The sequence below is a fragment of the Coptis chinensis genome, chromosome 6 (genome assembly GCF_015680905.1).
Source record: "Coptis chinensis isolate HL-2020 chromosome 6, ASM1568090v1, whole genome shotgun sequence".
In the NCBI taxonomy this organism is placed as follows: domain Eukaryota; kingdom Viridiplantae; phylum Streptophyta; class Magnoliopsida; order Ranunculales; family Ranunculaceae; genus Coptis; species Coptis chinensis.
The window spans coordinates 30,956,473-30,978,498 of NC_141461.1; positions in this window are offsets into that span (position 1 = coordinate 30,956,473).

Consider the following 22,026-nt stretch of genomic DNA (forward strand, 5'->3'; position numbering starts at 1 on the left):
AAACTCATTCCACTGCTTATTATTAAGAAAGACATATCGGGATACTTTGTGCAGATACTTGACAGTTAACCGTGGAAATTCGTTCTGATCCAAACCAAATAATACGCATGTCTACAACCATCACTTCAATTATGTTCTCCTTCTTCGTCATCAAAGAACTCTTCTCCAATTCAGTCAAAACTTTTTCGACATCTCTCGGCAAACGTATATTACTGTTTATATCACTCATGAACACATTTTTCTTGCCAACCCATTTTCTTTCCCTTCCACCGATTTTCTTTATCGCTTGAGACATCTTTGCTGGCATTATTGATGGATACTCAGCTTGAACCCTGTTGTGAATATATAAGTGCGGAAACAACGTTACCCACAACAAACGGATCAATCCTACACAAAGATCGATCCTTCACACTAGACAAGACTTCAACACCCTCCAAGCAATATCCCAACACTTCTCAATATCAAATAACAAACATATAAAGTAAAACAATTAATGTAAAGGAAGAACAAACCACAAGACGAGATATATCGTGGTTCGGCAATTTGCCTACTTCCACTTCGCGAGTTCCAAGCTTTACTAGATGTCTTGAGTAGCAGTTACAAGTCTCTCAATTCACTCACAAAGAATGAACACTCAACTCACAAAGAATTGCTCTCTTATAATCTCTCTCTTTCTTGGTTTTGGAAAAGTTAGATTTTCAAAAAAAACTGATTTTGTTTTTATACCAAAAAACCAAAATCGCGGGTTTCCGAAGTGAAGCCCACAAAAATGATGAAAATGGTGTGTGGTGAGCGTGTGAGCACGGCCGCTTCTTCTTCGGCGGTCGCCAAAACACCGGACCATGAGCATGGTCGCTTCACTCGGCTGGCGTGTTTCACGAATGTAAAAAACGAGTAAAACTTCGTTTTTTTCTCTACATTCTCCACCTCGGTGAGGTTTTAACACATAAAACCAAGCCGAACACATCCAAAGAAGATCACATCCAAGAAGAACACCTCCAAAGAAAGGAAGACTTCGAAATAATCAATAACCGCCCGAAGGGCTATGCCCCATTACGGGGCTCTTTCAAACATGTAGGATTTGGAGCAAGTCCAAACAGTGTTGGAACTTAACTCCGGAGACAACTTTCGTCAGCATATCAGCAGGGTTGTCATGGGTGTCTACTTTCTCAAGTGCTACATCACCATCCTCAACGACATCCCGTATAAAGTGATAACGGACATCAATATGCTTGGTCCGACCATGATGAACTTGATTCTTCGCCAAATGAATAGCACTCTGACTATCACAATACACAGCAACACTGTTCTGCTCAATACCCAAATCATCTAGAAGACCTTGAAGCCATAGTGCCTCTTTCTTCGCTCGCCATCGCCATATACTCTGCTCAAGTAGTAGATAGAGCAAATCAGTGAGCTGTAGCATAGACCTCCAACTAACCGGTGCACCATGCATCATAAACACATAACCGGTGAGTCGATCGTCGTCTATCTAGATCACCGCATAATCGAATCCACAAACCCACCGACATAACAAGTGCCTCCACCATAAGCTAATCCCACATCCAAAGTACCCTTCAAGTACCTTAGTACCCATTTCTTTGCCTCCCAATGCCGCTTCCCGTGATTTGCCATATATCTGGCCGACAACACTAAGCGCTGTGAAATGTCCGGGCGCAGTGCACACCATAGCATACATCAAACCGCCCACGGCACTTGCATAAGGAACATTTGCCATATGCTTTTGTTCCTCCAACGAACTAGGAGAGAACTTAGCTGAAAGCCTAAAATGCCTTGACTAAAGGTGTAGAAACCGACTTTGCATTCTCCATACCAAATCGAGAAATTACTTTCGAATGTATTTCTTCGAGATACAACTATCCGTCGCTTCTTCCTATCTCTGTCAATCTCCATGCCCGATTATCTTCTTGGCTCCACCTAAGTCTTTCATCTCAAACTTCGAGCTAAGTTGAGATTTCAACTTGTCTATCTCCACCATGCTTTTGGAAGCAATAAGCATGTCATCCACATAAAGCGGGGAGATAGATGAAGTCATTACCACGAAGCCTTCTAAAGTAGACACAGTAGTCATACTTACTTCGGGTGTACTCATGTTGCATCATGAATGTGTCAAAGCGCTTGTACCATTGCCTGGGCGATTGCTTTAACCCGTACAGTGACCGATTCAATTTGCATACATAATCTTCTTTCTCAGCAGCGATAAACCCTTCAGGTTGTCTCATATAGATCTCTTCTTCCAAGTCCCCATGCAAGAAAGCCGTTTTCACATCAAGTTGCTCTAACTCCAAGTTGAAGTGAGCAACTAAACTTAATAACACACGAATGGACGTATGTTTGACCACCGGGGAAAATACCTCATTGTAGTCAACTCCTTCTTTCGTGAAAACCCTTTGCTACCACTCTTGCCTTGTACCCACAATACTTGTCGGACTCGGGAAGGACCTCTTTCTTCTGAACACCCATTTACTGCCGATAGTCCTTTTGCCCTTTGGCAATAAAACTAGTCCCATGTGTGATTTTTATCAAGAGATTTCATCTCTCGCTTGCATAGCTACCAACCAATCTCGTAATGAGCATCTCTAACACTTCCTTGAAGCTATCGGCTCATCATCTTCGATATCGGTGCATATGCCACTAAATCCACCGACCATAGTGTTTTCACGGCTTACCGTGCCCATACTTGTGCACTTCTTTAACTTGTCTCGTGGCCTGGGTCGGCCACTACAAGTTCGCGGATGCTCTTGCTCTTTTTCCCGCTGTGTGTGGTTCCATGATTTGGTACCTCATCATGATCTAACCAGTCATCATCTGCAGCATCGGATAACTCAAGCTCATTAGCTTGAACTTCTATAGACTCACCATTACGCCCAACTACGGAAACCATCAAAGATAACACGGAAGTCTCATCAAAGGTAACATCTCTGCACGACCGGGGAACTTGTGGTTTTCTAGACACCACAATCGATATCCCTTTACCCCATTTGCAAAGCCTAAGAATATGGCCTTCTTAGCTCTAGGATCTAGCTTGTCGCCCCTCACATGGTAGTAAGTCGTCGATCCAAACACTCGCGAAAAATACTATAATCGGTGGGTTACGACCATACCTCATAAGGTGTCCCGCAATCTATAGCCGGTAATCGGTGACCTATCACGGGTGTAACACGCCATGGACACTTTGATTCGCCTAATACTCTTTGCCTAGGACGGCATTAGACAATAAACATCTTGCTCTTTTAAGCAAAGTTCTATTCATCCTCTCTCGCCATTCCATTCTCATTGTGGCGTGCCTCGATCTGCCTAGTGTCCGGCAATTCCGTCATTCGCCATTTAACTCTTGGAAAGGTCCATAGGTATACTCGGTACCATCATTCGGACCGTAATGTCTTTACCTTCCTATAAATGCGATTCTCAACCCTTGCCTTCCACTTCTTAAATGTCTCAAACACTTCATCTTTTCGATTTCATCATATACACCCACACATAGCGAGTATGATCATCAATGAATGAGACATAATAGCGGTTACCTCCCTTGGAAGCCACCACGGAGGGTCCCCAAACATCCGTATGCACATAATCAAGGATGCTGTTGTCGTGTCGTGCTTGACTTGAACTTGACTCTGATCGCTTCCCATAGACGCTTAATGCTCACAGAACCCCATACTTGGCTTCTTCAAGTTCTTCAAGAACCACCGCTTGCATAACTCGGACAAACCCCTTTTCACTCATATGCCCTAAACGCGATATGCCATATCTTAGTGCACTCGGAATCATTACTACATGCACTTTTCGCTACATCGCCTATCACCGCATTTACCTATCGAGTATACAAGGTTCCATATTTTTGACCCTTCATAACAACTAAAGAGCCATTAACAATATTTAGGACTCCACCTTCGCTACAAACTTGTGGCCTTTGGAATCCAAGGTACCAAGAGAAATAAGACTTTTCTTTAGCTCGGGAACATGTTTCACATCGGTTAAAGTCCTCACTACACCATCATACATCTTGACCAGATAGTTCCAATTCCTACCGCCTTACAAGCAACGTCATTACCCATTAAAAGCGAAACCACCATCAATGCTCTCATAAGAAGTAAACCACTTTCTATTCGGGCACATATGATAGGAACATCCGAATCAAGAATCCACTTTTCGGTCATATAGTCTTGTGTGGACACACGAGACGAACTCATCCCTCTTGAGCCTGAAGCATAATTTGCCTCAATTTTTGCCTTACCTTTCTTCCGACCATCTCTCTTGTTCTCTTTCTTGGGTGAGGACAATTACTTTGCATAATGTCCCTTTTCATTGCAATTGTAGATTTGTACATATTTTAAAGGCTTCTTTGACTTGGACCTAGAATTCTCATTACTTGAATAATTTGTTCATACTAATTTCCTCTTGCCACTAGCCCCCCGACCCGCATCAATGCTATTCTCTACACGTGTCTTCTTCATCAACTCATAAGAAAGAAGTGCACTTTGAACTTCGTCAAGATCGACGACTTCTCTGTTCATGAATGTAGTCATTAGATGCTCATAGCTTTCTGGCAAGGAGAATATTAAACATGTCGCTTGATCCTCATCATCCATCTTCATACCAACATTCAAATAATCCGCTAGACGTCGACGGAACTTACTAACGTGCTCTTGCATCGTTGAACCATCGACCATCATGTACCGATAAAGACGCTTCTTAAGGTACATCTTGTTAAATCATGCTCTTGGTCATATACATAGACTCTAGTTTGAGCCAAAATACGGCAGCGGTATTTTCTCCCATCACACTATACATAACCTCATTAGCAAGACATAACCGGATTGATGAACAAGCTTGAAGATCGAACTCTTCCCAATCATCATTACTCATACTCGCCGCCTTAGATTTAATCCCCTTTAAAGCCTTGTGCAAACCTTGTTGGATGAGGATGTCCTTTACTTGGACTTGCCAAATCCCAAAGTTATTCTTCCCATTAAACTTGACATCTTGGGAGCCATCTTTCAAGTTACACACAATAACCCAAAAGAAACAGTTTTACCTCGGAATTTAATCGAACACCTTGTCTACACAAATTTTGAGCACTAAACTCAAAATCCTAGGTCGTATACCTAAGCTCCAATACTAATTGTTGTGAATATATAAGTGCGGAAACAACGTTACCCACAACAAACGGATCAATCCTACACAAAGATCGATCCTTCACACTAGACAAGACTTCAGCACCCTCCAAGTAATATCCCAACACTTCTCAATATCAAATAACAAGCATATAAAGTAAAACAATTAATGTAAAGGAAGAACAAACCACAAGACGAGATATATCGTGGTTCGGCAATTTGCCTACTTCCACACTGGGAGTTCCAAGCTTTACTAGATGTCTTGAGTAACAGATTACAAGTCTCTCAATTCACTCACAAAGAATGAACACTCAACTCACAAAGAATTGCTCTCTTATAATCTCTCTCTTTCTTGGTTTTGGAAAAAGTTAGATTTTCCAAAAAAAACTGATTTTGCTTTTATACCAAAAAACCAAAATCGCGGTTACTGTAGCGAAGCCCACAAAAATGACACGAGTCGAAAGGCAAGCCCTTCTCGTGGGTGAGCACGCAGTGTGCGCTGGCGCCAGCTCTTCGAGTGGTCGTAAAAAACACTGGACCATGAGCTGGTCGCTTTCAAGACACTCTGGCCGAAGGCTTCGAATGTAAAAACAGAGTAAAACTCGTTTTTTTCTCTACAAACCCTTTCTGCTTTGTGCTCCACCCATTGCATCATTGGCCTCAAATAATTCGTCCTTCTTGATCTGTCTCATGATTATGCACTACTGATGATGGGGACATTGGTTTTTTTATCTTTCTTTAGCTTCTTGGAGTCAATGGGCGTCGAGGGCATGTTCTTGACACATTGAGTGCGCTTTCGCTTCATGCTAATACAAGATATAGGATTTTTCTCCTCAAACCCCTCTTCCCTTAACATTAATTCCTGCATTCCCTGAAGGACATCTTTATACTCCTCAGCTGTAACACTTGGTTTTTCCTTACTTGTCATCTTCTCTACGAGGATAAACTAGTAGTTTTCAATGCAAAGAGGCGTGTTTTAAAGTAGAGAGCAAGAAAGAGATTTCTACTCAAAACTTAGGTACTGTGATCTAGGAATGAATGAGTAGGTAGTGCGGTGATCAGGTAACATTGTATTTATAGGGAATCTTGGCGTTCAAGAAATCATATATAGAGGGTTTTCAAACGGTCATATTTTGGGGTCTAGTGCGGTTAATTACTTGTGCTATGCCAAATTCGTTTCTTGGCTGTAAGCTGTTAAGTTGGTGTTGAGGTACTTCCAGACAAATTCTTTTGTTTTCGAACTTACCCAGGAGGCCAGGAGTGCGTAATGGGTATATATGCATGGAGAGTGTAAATTGGGATTTTGGAGTTTTCAATTCAGGTTTTAAGTTTAAGAAAAAATTATTGACATGGATGGGTACTGAACGATTTTTTATTTTTTTTGTAAAATAGGATACCGTATATTTCAAATATTGCTAATATGGGTACTCAATATTTACGTTGTTAAGTATTCATACCTATTTGATAATTTGGCAAACGGAGTCAACTAATTTCGAATTTTGACCGTTGTACAATTGTGAAGCAAACAAATTTTGACCGTTGCAAAATTAGTTGACTCCGTTTGCCAAATCATCAAATACGTATAAATACTTAACAACGTATATAACAAGTATCCATATTAGCAATATTTGAAATATACGGTACCCTATTTTGCAAAGAAAATAATACAGTACTCATAATGTAAAATCCACTATAGTTCAATACCCATGTCAATAATTTTTTCTAAGTTTAATCTCCCTCATCGGTCAATTAGTTACAAAAAAAACCCCCCCGCTTGCCAACGAATCCACAAAACCTCCCTATTTTCAAAAACAATAAACTCAAACATAAAATTGACTTAAATGCCCACGTCATCTTTACCCACCTTTCTTTATTTCAAATCTGAAAACTTCACCCAAAAAAATAATCTAAGAACTAGCAGTTTTAAATATGTTGGAAACATCTCATTTTTCAGATACGGGACACCAATTTCATTTTCCAAAACACCACGGAAAAAATGGTTCTAAAAAAAGATATAAACCATAACTCATCAAATAAACTATAATTCATCAAACAATTGCAGACTTTAAAAAAAAAATGGTCTTGCAAATTAAGAGGCAGATCTAAGAGTTGCTTTTCCAATAAGCAAAAAAGACTTGCGGTTTTATGAAAAAAATAACTTTTCATAGTAGAATATGTATGAAAAATGTATTTACATAGAAAAATTTCTTATGCAAAAATGAATTTGCATAGTAGAATACCTATGAAAAATTATATTTACATGTGAAAACATATATTTACAAATAAAAATTGTGTATGCAAAAATAAATTTGCATAGTAGAATACCTATGAAAAATTATATTTACATAGAAAAATTCGTATGCAAAAATAAATTTGCATAGTAGAATACCCATGAAAAATTATATTTACATATGAAAAAATATATTTGCATAGCAGAATGTCTATGCAAAAGTAAATTTGCATAGTAGAATTTTGATGTAAAAGAAAGTTTGCACACAGAAACTCCCATTTTAACACACAGAAAAAGAAAAAACACATAAAATAGAACACTAAACATTTGGAAATTAACAAAGAAACGAAATATATAAGAAGATAATCAATTGAAGAATATGTGTTCACACATTCAACTACAAATCAAAGATTCTCTATTGCATGCAGATCAAAGTTGATCCCTAACCAAAGCTATCGGAACTAATTTTCAAGTGAAATAAAAAAGGATTGGAGGAGTGAAATCAAAGTGATTCTATCTAGTTTCCTCAAAAAGATATTTTTGGAAACAAAAAAGAATAGAAATATTAAAAACAGACCAATGATTTTGTTTATTCGGTGAAAACATGGAGATTAATTATAACCGGGTAAAAAAAAGAGGGGTTTTATGATACGGGCAAAGAGAGGGGGTTTACATGTAACCCAATAGCAATAGGGGGCTCATGCCCATTTATTGGTTTCTCAATTTATGGTAATTTTAAGAAGTGGTACCAATTAAGTAACAACTACTAACTGGCAACTGCTAACTTCCCCATTCTCTTTCTTTATTGGTTGACTAAATTCATATTAGAATATTAGTATGCAAAAAATCTATTTAGACTCCCTTCATAACTCCCTAGCAACTCCCTATCTTACATTGCACCCAAATTATATTTATATTTATAAAAATAAAAAAACAAAACTAGAAATAAATAAATAAATAAATAATAACTTACCCAATTAAATAACTAAACCCAAAATAGTAAGAAATAAATAACAAAAACTTACCTATATTGCACGTAGAAATAACAATAATAATAAAAATAAAATAATAATAATAAAAAGTTTCACTCCCTCTCTCTTTCTTTATCAAATCCTTACTTCAAATTAAAAAAATAAATACAATGAACCAATATTTCCAAATCCAACACGTTATCAAATTTGTATTTGGAATTCTAAAAAATGCTATGTGATAAGCACCCAAAACTGTAATACTAAACCCCATAGAGATATAGCATTTTGGTTAATTATGTATTTAATAATCATGAAATAATTATATTTTTGTACTTTTGCAGATTTTCGTAGTTAATATGAATATGATGATAAAACTTGCATCAAAGTACGGGAATACTGTGCATACTTGAAGTCTTCCCACTCATTGATGAAAGCCTAACAGAGCGAATTTAATCGAAGATTCCAAAGGGACAAAACCAGTGCAGAACGGGTCCACGGTAGAGAAGCAGCAAATTTCGAAAGCTCACATCTTTCAAACCTGGACGCGGATTTCGGCAAGTGAACTGCCAGAACAACCAGGACGACGAGCTCTACGCAAAGATAAAGTTGTAAAAACACCAAAATTTGAACCGCCACTGGACACAGAACGTGGACCCACTTTGTGGGCCCACAAAAAATAATGAGTCATCATGCATAGACAAGTGGAAAGTGATGGACACTTGTTGGACACCTTGCAAATGAAGAAAAGACAAAACAATAAATACATGTGACTAGATTGGTAAAAAAGGAAAGGACAAACTTTGTTAATAAAAGTTTGGATTTTTAGAAAAGACAAACTTTGTTAATAATATGAAAAGTTTGGATTTTTAGAAAAGCAAAAAGACAAAACAAATAAATATGGAGGCTTCACGTGAGATTCCAAGGAGAGATATATATTTGGGATGAAAGAAGGGGGGAAAACGAGACTTCATTCTTGCATTTTCCTTCCGTTGTTTTACACTTTCATACAGTAGTAGTTTCCTTTCTTTTAAAGCTTGTATTAGGTTGGTACAGGAAGTATTCACTTAAATAAAATTTATTTTCTTCAAGTTAAATTCTTGTTCTTCATTCACTTCCTTTTACTTATTCATTGCATACATCACGAACAATCAATCCATCCAAGAACCATGAGCTAAAATCCTCCCAAGAGGAGGGTTAATGATGCTCATGTGAGGATCAGGTTACATTTTAATGTTCCAGAATCACTACTTAGAAACTAGGTTTAGATTATACCTCCGGTCCCAAAATGATTGAGTCTGGCCAAGTTTGGAGGGATGATACTTAAGAACAGTCTCGCGAGAGGCCCAGTTTACATTAGGTCTAGTCTTGTGCAAGACCTTATAGTGGCCGTTAGCCTTCAGGTTTGTCCAGCTGATGTAGAATCAAACCAGGAGCTGTGATAAGAGCCCAAAACTGTAGTTTTAACCCTTTAATATCATTACATTTAGACCAATTATGTGTATAATAAATATGAGTTAGTACTGTTTACGTGCGTTTATGTATTTCAGGCATTGAAGTCAAATATGTGAAGAAACATGTCACTTTTGCGAGATAAAGGAGAAAAGGTTGGTTACTAAGAATTTCTATGATTAAAGGCCAAGATTTAAGGAGAAAAAACCTTTTTAAATCCCAGTCAAAGTTGAGAAGTCAAAGTCAACGCGGGCAGAAATAGAGCAGAAAAGTCAACATAAATTTCATAGGCCGTATCTTTGGACTCAGACCTCGGAATTGGGCCTATTATATGTCAAAACGACCAGCTCGAAAAGAGCTTTCTAACAATCTAGGCCTTAACCCAATTGGAGGAGCAAAAGTAGACGAAAAGGCTATTACAGTAATTTCCAGCAGAGAAACCCTTTTTGGACTTATGTAATTAGGTTTTGAGCTTGATTTAAGAGCCCAAAACATAGCTCCAAAGCCTATGCACGAAATTGTAAACCTAGCCCTCTCTTATATAAAGAAGACTAAGGCATAACTCTCAAATACTTAGATTTAGATCAATATAATTAATTAGATATAGATAGTTAGAACTTAGACTTAGTTATTAGTTTAAACTTAAGTTAATTATTGTTTTTCATTATTCAATTAGATCAATAAAATCCAAGTTTGTTCTTCATTATGTTTTCTTCTTATTTATATAGTAATGATAGTCTAATGACTTCTAGCTAAACCTCTATTAGAGAGGTTTGATGAAGCTTGATGAAGACTTGATGTGTTAGTTAGGATTATTACTTTTTAAGAGTTTCACTCTAGAAGGATAGTTGATTCGCCATGAGAATGGGTTGGACTTCCTCACATGCTAATTATTAGTTGGCAGAGATTGCCATGAGTAGTTAGGGATCAAACACTTAATCTTATTTGATTAGGATTGCAATAATCTACACTAGCATAATAGGAGTACATCAAGTGGATTCAAATCCCCCTCATCCCTTCTCCATATTCACATTTTAATATTCAATTATCATAGTACAAGTTAAACATCTTATCTAAGTTCAATTGCCATATTAGTATAATTTTAATTCTTTACTCTCACTTGTTTTGGTATAATAGATTAAACTAGCGAAAACTTACGTTTAAAGGACTAGGAGTGGAACGAATTCTCTACTCCATATATTTCCTGATAACCGAGAGTAGATAACTTTGATAACATAGCAAACCGTAAGTATTTAGTTTTACTTATTCATAGCATAAATAGTTAAGAGTAGGTAAAACTATTGTTTTACATTTCTCAAATGGCACCGCTGCCATCTTAGTTCTATTTAAATTAATTTCCTTTAGTATTTTCGTCCCTACCAAAATCCCATTAAACCCAACCAACCTTGTTTGGTTATGACTGTATTGTTTGGTTCAGAATTTTTTTTTCAGAATTCTACACGGAGCGTGATAAAGATAAAAATGATAGTTTACCTACAAAATGAACGATAAAACTCAAACCGTAAGTAAACTAAAACTTAAATATGAGCTTAATTTATCAAGTTTTCTACTCTCAATTCTATCGAAATAGAGTGGAGTAACAAATTCGTTCCACTCCTAGTTCTCTAGCATGGAATGTTTTCTAGTCTAATTAATCGGTCTTAAGTCTAGTGAGAGATTTACGAGGGGAATTTTATACTACGAGGGGAATTTAATTAACAAGTTACGAATAACGAATGAGAGAATGCTAAGGGTTTGAATCTAGATAAAGAATTAAAGGGAATTGAATCCACCTTAACTCGACTTAATCCTACTAACAAAGACTCGTCGTGATCCAAATTGAATGACTTACATATCAAAATAGTAATTATAATCCCTAATTATACATGTCATTTCTACCAATTCATAACTAGCACTTGAGCGATTAAATCTATTGTCATGGTGAATTAATCGTTTCTAGAGTGGAATAATTATCACGACGATTTCTAAGTTTAACAAAGATCAAGCGTCATCAAGGCTTCTTCAACCCATCTAATGGAGGTTTAGCCTTGATTCATACTACTATCATTTCCCATTGATTTAAACCTAGACATCATATAAAAATTCTATCTTTATGCAACTTATCTAAACAATAATTGAAATCTTAGGTAATAACTAGGAAATGAATAACAAGTAATAAAGGAATTTAAATCTAAACAATGGTAAATGACAAAAATCGAAATTGACAAACTAACTATTTTATTTATCAAACTAATGAAGAACAATGATTCTAAGAGTTTAATCTAAAACAAGAATTAAATTTAAACTAAACTTAATTTTATTTAATGAAAACTAGATCTAGAATTATCTATAGTTTTAGGTCTAACTAGCTACCATTAACAAAGAGCTAAGCTTTGGTTTTTATATGTTCATATCCAAAAATCGTGCATGGGCTTGGATCCATGTTTTGGGCCAGAGAATCAAGCCCAAAATCGAATACTTTCAGTCCAAAAAGGCCTCTTCAGCTGTAGTTGGCTTTGACAGACTTTTCGTCAACTTCTTCTCCTCTGATTTGGTCAAGGCTTAAACCATTGGAAAGCTCTTTCCGAGTCGGTCGTTTTGACGTAAGGTAGGCCCAATTCCGAGGTTTGAGTCCAAAGATACGGCCTTCGGAAGTTCTGCTGACTTTGAGTGTTGTTTCTGCCCGCGTTGACTTTGACTTTTCAGCTTTGACCGGGATTTAGAAAGGCTTTGTCTTCTTGAATCTTGGCCTTTAATCACAGAACTCCTTAGCAACCAACCATTGCTCCTTTATCTCATCAAAGTGGCACATTTCTGCACATAATTGACTTTGAAGCCTGAAACGCATAAAAACACGTAATCAGTATTAACTCTTAATTATTACTCACATAATTGGTCTAAAGATATGGCTGTTACAGGGTTAAAACTACAATTTTGGGCTCTTATCAAACCACCCCCAAACAGCATTTTGCTTGTCCTCAAGCAAATATGAGAAATTAGAATAAGTGACCAAAAATGGAGTTCTAACTACTCTCGTTTCGCTGAGTGCGATTGCATTGACCATATGCAACAAGGCCGTAAACCACTAAGAATTCCCTAGTGGATGAGCTATAGCCTTGTGAGAGTTTTCCAGTGAAGGTACTCACAAACTTCATCTATACTACAACGACTAAGAAATAAAACTATTGTTTCCTCATTCATGTCTCAACTATCTATTTTTCTCACTAGCAAATGAATAAGAATAACCAAGGTAAAAACCTAAGCTAATATATGCATAATAATCAATCATCCATGATACAAATATATATACTATGAGTAATACTATGAAATGCTTAGCAGGTTCGTTTATGAAAACTTGGAATAGCGTCCTTAAGTAGGTCCTCACATAAATGTTAAGACAAAACCACTCGATTTTTTCGCTCAAGTTTATTTACTCCGATTAATGCGTAAGTGGGCACACTTTACCTTACAATCTCAATGACAAACAAGGAAGTCTGGAGTCGATCAAACACATCCGCCACTTACTATCACACTAACCTATTCCTAATTGAGCTAGAGGTCTTTATTAGGTGTTGCAGGGATTAGGAGATGGTTTAAGAAGGAAGGAAATGGATATTCAAAAGGACAAGTCCGAGATAATAGAGTCTTCATATTATGTAACTTAGAGAAAACCTTGTTATTTTCTTTTGCTTCTATACTTTGTTTCCATCCTTAGCCATATTTTTCTTTTTTCTTTTCTTTGGCTTTTGACTCCCTTTTATTCTATTTTTGGAGTTTTTATTTATTTATATATTTTTTTTTCTTTTCCTTGGATGGAAACTTCTTTTTTTTAAGCAACTAACTAATTTTTGTTTACACGAGGTTTTTCTCTTCTTCTTTCTTCACTCATTCTATTCTCGGACTTATTCTAGATTGGGTAAGTTGAATTTTTTATTTTGTTTGTTTTTTTGTACAGGGTAAAGGAATTGTGGTTTATGGAAGGCTAAAGAAAGGCTCGAGAGGGTGACTAGCGGAAACTAATTCATAGGTTTGAATTTCTGGCTATATCGATCCAAAGAGGGCCTAAATTCTCGCTTTAGGATATGGCATAGTGATCAAGCAAGTGGACGTGTGATTTCTCTATCCGGATTTTACTTCTCCCTTGTGTCATTTCTCAAATGTTTATTTCATATAAGGCTTTAGGCTATATTCTCACAGGATTTGTAGAATAAGTACTCTAGCCTAGATTTTAAACTTACTACTAACAATCATAGATACTCATGTAATATATTTATAGATAGATGCAAAGATTATTACCTACATATTAACCTAAGTTTCTAACAATTATTCTCGATGCAAAAGCTACATTGAGACTTCTAGATTGTTAAGAGCATAGAAAGAAAACAATACCAATATTCCTAAGTGTATAGCATAAACTTATTTATTTATATATTTTGAAATTTTTAACTTGAAAACAAATGCATATTATACATATCTATATCCTAACAGGTGCCTTAATTACACGTGTTTCTATGCCCCCAAACAAGAAGCATGCTTTGTCCTCAAAGCATTTAAATAAAGATGGTAGACAAATACCATGGAAACGCGTGAAATTCTGGAACATCTGCAAAACAAGGTTAGAACATACTAATATAGGAAATAAAATACCGACGAACTCTATAAGAGTTCCACCCATTATGGGGTTAATGTAATTAAATTGCTTGGGACATAAGCGGACAATAACAAACTAAGAACTTACCTTATCTCCCGCAAGCATCCTCCTCCTCATCAAAGAGATGAGGTTCCTTCAAGATCCCGCGTGCCATTATAACTTGCCAAGCTTGCCGCCATTTATCATCTACTAATGCTAGCCTATTAAGTGTTATTATGTCCGATGGGATGTAATGGGCGACCAAATGAGGTCGCACCTACCATCCCCGACCAAGTCATAATTATGAATGAGCTTAACCACCCAATTGGTGGGTCTCATGACTTCAACCCTTTTCCAATCTGTGAATTGGGCACATAATACAGGTAAACAACTATGCATGATGCGGCTTACCAAAACAGGCATAAGAAGATACTTACGCCTCATGCTTTGGGCTCTCTTAAGACTAGCAACTAAAACTCGGGGAATGTCATATCGGCGACATCCCTCAGCTAAAGCGAGGAAAATGTCACCAAAGAATCTTGTTTGCGAAGTGAACCGCCATTCCCAAAAAAAATATTCATCGGGATGAATAACATGGTGGTGCCTACATTTAGGGACATGCTACCAAGTGCAATGCTATATCGCCCCTGGTCCATTACTCGAAATACCCCTCCCCTATAATACTCATGGAAATATGTATAATCATAAATGTATGCATTATCGGTTATATATCCCCATGTGTGAACAAGATCAGGTATTGGTAATCCCGAAACTAAAGCTACCACATATTTATTGAATTCTAGTGTCGTGTCATCGACTACTGACAGAGAATTCTTGTTCTCCATCCCGATTACAATAGAAACTAACGTGGTCATAGAAATAAGCGTAAGAAGTCTTTGAATATGAATCGTAATCACTTTATAGATGTATAAGCCATCCTAATCGCAGACGATCCACTCGCGGAACGATGCTCCATAGGTATCGGTTCCCAACACGTCTTTGAAAGACTGTTCAGGTATGACTATAGGAGATGTCATCTCAACTACTCTTTTGAACAGCTCCAAAAATCCTGGAACAACCCTCAGAAAATTGGAAATTTTCGTGTTCACGGAGGGCGGGGCTGGTGCGCTTCCACTCGCGCAGAAAGCGCTTCGTAAGTTTTTGGAGTTATAGTGTGTTTGAAGCGAAGTCGAAGTCGCCAACTTGGGCACGGTCGCTCCAGGTGTTTTAGGAGGTACAGGTGTTTTGGGAAGCGAGTCGCTCAACTTGGGTTGGGTTGCGCTCGAAAAAAATTTCTCGCTAGATGTCTAGGGCGCAGGTGCGCTCGTAAGTCGCCGGGCGAAAGTTTAAGAGGAAAAAGAAGGAAAAACTTGGAGTGAAAGGTGAGGGATGATGGTGGGGTGTAGTGTGGTTTGTGAGTGTAGAATGAAGGTAGTTTAAATAGGTTCTGAGCTTCCAAAACGAATCGGCAAGTTGCCAAATTGTTTTAAGGCAATTTCCAGAAATAGAAAAATTCCAAACCTGAAAACGGAAACAAACCATATTCTTTATTTTCTAACAACTCTGGTATCTTTTATACTAGATTTAGAATAGTAACTGCTAAACTCTCCTAGGTTTCATCCTACCACCACACATAATCATAGATATGCCGATATCGGCCAAATTCTCAACCTTTACTCCAAGACAACCTTACAGAAGATGATCATATAACGAATTATGCTCGGTATACATATTACCACCCCCAAACAATTCGGGAAGGTGGGATTAATGATAAAAACACGCACAATTCTAAAATAACCAATTATATTAAAACTAAAACTTAAATCCAAACAACATAAAACAAACACATTAATATTGAAATTTAACAACTGAATTAAAATCCAACTAATAAAACAATAAAAACAATGAAATAACAAATAACACAAACCGATGGTGAACACCTAGCCATGTGATGAAGATGGAGCCCGAGATGGAGATTGGTCTGGGATGAAGAATGGCTTGAGAGCCATCTGTCCTTCGGCGGCGACGACGCCATGCCTCTCGGACTTGTGCGAGCGAGAATCCTCCAAGGTTGGGCATGTGACGTAGCATCTCTATTTGAAGCAAAACGCGTGCTTCCATCTCGACCTTTAGTACTATATAGTGGTCTTTTTGGCGCTGTTGCATAGTCTCCATGTTAGACAAGATATCTTCCTGACCCCTTTCGAGCATTTCAACTCTCGTCTGAAGGTTCGTTTATTTATTTCGAACTACAATCTGTCTATCTCGGATATCTTCACAAATACCATAAACGCAACGCAAGCCAGTTTGTAACACTTGCATGCGTTCTAAATTAGAATTACAACTATCTAATGCATCGTCATCCAGACATGTCATATCCTCCCTTTCATCCTCCGACTCAACCACATTTCCTTCAGATAACGGCCAAGTCTCTTGGATGCAATCCGTATAAATACTTGCAATAGAATGCAATTTGATCTTAATAGGAGCAGATTTTGCGACAGCTCTAAATGAGAGCATGATCTTAGTGATCAATACGGGAGGAGGCACCATGCTCTTTCCCACTCCTCTAATCACATTAAAAATTAAATCGAGGATGCAGAAATTATACTTATTCGTTTGCAAAATCCAGAGAACGTGCAAACATTGCAGACCGATGTCACTGACTTTGTCTTTCCCGAGGACGTTCCTACCAATCCACTGAGCTACAGTCAGTTGATTGGTTCTCAGGGTTGCCTGGCGAACGAAATGAGAACTCGTATTGTATTCACCCTCCACGACAGTATCTTTCATCAAAGCAGGAACTCCAGTATACTGGGATTCCTGAATGGTCATTTCTAGGTTGCTTTCAGGCGTAATTCCTAACAGCTCAGCCAACAACTGTCTCGTTACTTCCCTCCTTGTTCCTGCTACCTTAATGAAAATCCTAGCCCCCTCCAATTCTCGCTTCTTATAAAACTGTTCTACTAAATCGTAGTGATAGAATTCCTCAGTCGAGTACCACAGTCCATTCCAATTTCTCCTAATCATCTCCGTGTCGTAAAATGCTGGCGGGTCGGCCGCGAAACGCTGCGTGCGCGGCACAATTCTTCGTCGTAGCGCCATTGAAGTTTTTGAAACAACCAATGGTTTTGTAGACAGTGGAGGAGGCGAGTTTGATGTAAAACAACTAAAAACAGTGGTGGTGGCGATGGTGGGTACGGTGGCAGGTTGAAGCTTGAATTGGTGTCTGTTTTCGGAGTTTTAAAATTGTTGGGGTTGGTGGTAGTAATGGTTTGGAGAAGATTTCAGTTTGGTTTAACTGCTTGGCGTGGGTGTAGTTAGGTTTTCTTTCCGCTTTTTTTTTTTTTTTTTTTTTTTTAGGTTGAAAACTTTGTTAATGGTGGTGGTGGGATTAGAATGCGATACTGTTCGTTTGGGAAGGAAGGAGCGCAGGTGCGCTGCCAATGCGCGCGAGTTTGGGCCCAAGCCTAATTTGAATTCCGAACTTTTTTAGGTATTTCGCGCAATTTCAAATTTAATTTGCCGCTTCGTTACTGGTCCGATTTTGGCGAATGAGTTATGGAAATGATCAGTAGAGAATTTCCAATCCAATGATCCATAAAACACTCAATTCCAACCATGGGTGACGTATAAGAAGGTGGAAAAATACCTCAAAGTGCGTGTGTGACGTAAGTTATGCAAACGAAGGAAATTTAAGTTTAGATAACGTCAACCCAAATGAACTATAACTAATGGGCCTAAGCAACACAAATGGAAAGTTCGAGCAATCCGGATGGAAAGACCGACTGCCCACCCCCAAACAAATTTTTAAACACAAAATTTGTTTTAAACATGGGTCGTTTAAAGTCAGATTCCCAAGACTTGTTGGATTGCTATTTCTATGATTTTTTTTTTTTTTTTTTTTTTTTTTTATAAGAAAAACGAAAAACAATAAATACATAATTCACCCCATAGAGGAACATGACTCAAAAACTGAGAAAACATGAAAAAAGTGGAAAACGTGAATTATGTTAACCGTGGACTTAGGATCCGTACTTCATGCCCACACACTCCATAGGGAGGGCCGGTTACTGAATGGTGCACTTACCACTATATGGAAGTGAAAGGAAGTGCACCAAATGACAAAGGTCAATCCTCATAGACAGGGTCCTGTAAAAGGACTTCCTCTACATCAGGGGACAGAAGTTCGTGAAAATGTTTTAACCGTTGACCATTAACTTGAAAGGTACTATTGTCCTTGGGATTTACCAAGGTGATTGCCCCGTAAGGGGTGACTTCAGTAACCAGAAAAGGACCAGACTAACGGGTTTTTAGTTTCCCTGGGAAAATATGTAGACGGGAGTTGTAAAGCAAGACCTTTTGACCGACCACAAAATCTTTGCGCAAGATTTGCTTATCATGAACACGTTTCATGTTAGCTTTATAATCCTTCGCGAGATCGTAAAAATCACTACGGATTTCTTCAAGCTCATTCAATTGCAACTTGCGTTTGACACCCGCTTCATCAATATTGAAGTTAAGGCTTTTTATAGCCCACAGAGCACGGTGCTCTAATTCAACGGGCAAATGACATGGTTTCCCAAATACAAGTCTAAAGAGAGACATACCTATAGGAGTTTTGAAAGTCGTCCTATATGCCCATAAGGCATCCGATAGACGCTTCGACCAGTCTTTCCTATCAGGATTTACAGTTGTTTCTAAAATCTTTTTGATTTTCCTATTAGAAACTTCTACTTGTCCGCTAGTTTGTGGATGATAAGGAGTTGCTACCTTGTGTGTAACTCCATACTTTTTCACTAGAGATGCAACAATTCTGTTGAAAAAATGTGTTCCACCATCACTAATGATGGCTTTAGGAATGCCAAAACGACAAAAAATATACTCCTTAATAAAAAATACAACTGTCTTATGGTCATTGCTACGGCAAGCCATGGCCTCTATCCATTTAGACACGTAGTCCACGACAACTAGAATATAAATGAAACCGTGGGAAACAGGGAAGGGACCCATGAAATAAATTCCCCAAACGTCAAAAATTTCTACTATCAAGATTGGATTTAATGGCATCATATTACGCTTTGTGATTCGCCTAAGTTGTTGGCAACGAATACACGTCTTGCAATGCACTTGGGCATCCTTAAAAAGGGTAGGCCAATAAAATCCACATTGAAGAACTTTAGCGGCTGTTTTCATTCCACGAAAATGGCCACCACACTTCTCTTTGTCATGGCAGAGCGATAGAACTTCATTATATTATTTTGGGGAATGCAACGGCGAATAATCGATCCGCGACAATACTTAAAAAGGTAGGGCTCATCCCAAAAGTATAACTTAACTCGCCAAGAACTTCTTACGTTCATTTCTTGACCAATTATAAGGTATAACATCAGCCGCTTAATAATTTACAATGTCGGCACTATGGGTTTGAAAAAATAGCATACGATGCTCATCGGGAAAGGAGTCGGTATGGACTCGGAATCACTATTATCGCCGTTTTGTGTCTAGATAAGTGGTCGGCAACTACGTTTTTCGACCCCTCTTTTGTCCTTTATTTCTAATGTGAACTCTTGCAGGAGAAGGATCCATCGGATTAATCTCGCTTAGCATCCTTCTTTGCAAGAATGTACTTAAAAGGGCTACATGGTCCGTGTAAACTAAAGTTTTAGAGAACCGACCAAATAAGGACCGAAACTTATCTAAAGCATAAATGACAGCTAAAAATTCTTTTTTCGGTAGTTGAATAATTCCGTTGAGCATCGTTTAAGGTTTTACTAGCATAATAAATAACGATGGACTTATTATCTAGTTTCTCGTCCCAAGACAAACACCAACCGCATAATCACTAGCATCACACATGAGTTCGAAGGTTTAGACCAATCGAGGTAGATAATTGGTGCGAGAGGTTAGAAGTGGCTTTTAAAGTTTCAAAAGCCCGCTTACAGGTTAAAATTAAAATCAAAGATTGCATCATTCAAAAGCAGATTAGTTAAAGGCCTAGCTATTTTCGAGAAATCTTAAAAAAACGCCTATAAAAACCTGCATGGCCTAGAAAGGCTCTAATATCATGGACAGTCCGTGGTTTAGGTAGAGTCCCTATCTTATCTAGTTTGGCCTTATCTACTTCGATGCCATCACTAGATACAATGTGACCTAGTACTATGCCCTTTTTCACAATGAAATGACACTTTTCCCAGTTTAAAACTAGGCTATTTTCTTCACACCGTGTCAAAACCTTAGACAGGTTAGACAAGCAGTCTGTGAAGGAGTCTCCATAGATAGAAAAATCATCTATGAAAACTTCCATAAAGCGCTCTACCATGTCACTAAATATATGAAGCATACACCGCTGGAAGGTACCAGGAGCATTACAAAGGCCAAAAGGTATTCGTTTATAGGCATACATTCTAAAGGGACATGTGAAGGTAGTCTTTTCTTGGTCATCAATATCAATAATAATCTGAAAATAGCCTGAGTAGCCATCCAGAAAACAATAAAAAACATGACCAGCTAGGCGTTCGAGCATCTGATCTATAAAAGGTAAAGGAAAGTGATCCTTTCGTGTCATAGCATTTAAACGTTTGTAATCAATACAGATTCTCCATTTCATAGGGCCTTGTGTGACAACATAGTCACCCTTTCCGTTACGTACCATGGTAACTCCCGATTTCTTAGGAACTACATGAATGGGGCATACCCATTCGCTATCGAGATTGTGTATATGATACCCGCGATCGTAATAATCGTAAGACTTCTTACCTAACCACCTCTTTCATGGCGGGGTCAGGGACGACGACGAGGGGGGGCGAGAAGACTTGGCGTTATCCTCCAAATGGATGCGATGAGTGCAAACATTAGGGTCAATTCCTTAATGTCAGCTAGGGACCAACCAATCGCAGACCGATGTTCCCCTAATCACCCGGATTAAAGCGTGTCTCTTCACCCTTAGTTAACTAAGAAGATATAATTACGGATGACTACCATCCGGATCAAGTTGAATATATTTTAACTCCGGGGGAAGAGGTTTAAGCACTGGGGTGGAAGGAATGTCAATAGATGTTTCATCAGGGTCCCCATTTTGCATAATGAATACTTGCTTAGGTATCAAGTCTTCATACTCAGTATATGGAGCAACCGAAGGGTCTACAATTAGTGTGGACTCAAGGATGGTGTTGACTTCCTTTAAGTAGGAGTCATTTACAAAATCTGAAGTTCCAAAAGAAAGGAATTTATATATATTGTTTTCAGGAAAAGTGTTGTGATAAGAGCCCAAAACTGTAGTTTTAACCCTTTAACAGTCATACTTTTGGACCAATTATGTGAGTAATAATTAAGAGTTAACACGACACGTGTTTTATACATTTCGGGCTTCAAAGTCCATTTGTAATGCGAGAAATATGCCACTTTAGTGAGATAAAGGAGAAAAGGTCGGTTACTAAGGAGTTTCGTGATTAAAGGCCAAGATTCAAGAAGATAAAGCCTTCCTAAAACCCGGTCAAAAGCTGAAAAGGCGACGCGGGTTTGGCTAAACAAAGACACAAGTCGTGAGAACTTCGAAAGCCGTATCTTTGGACTCGGGACCTCGGAATTGGGCCTACCTTATGTCAA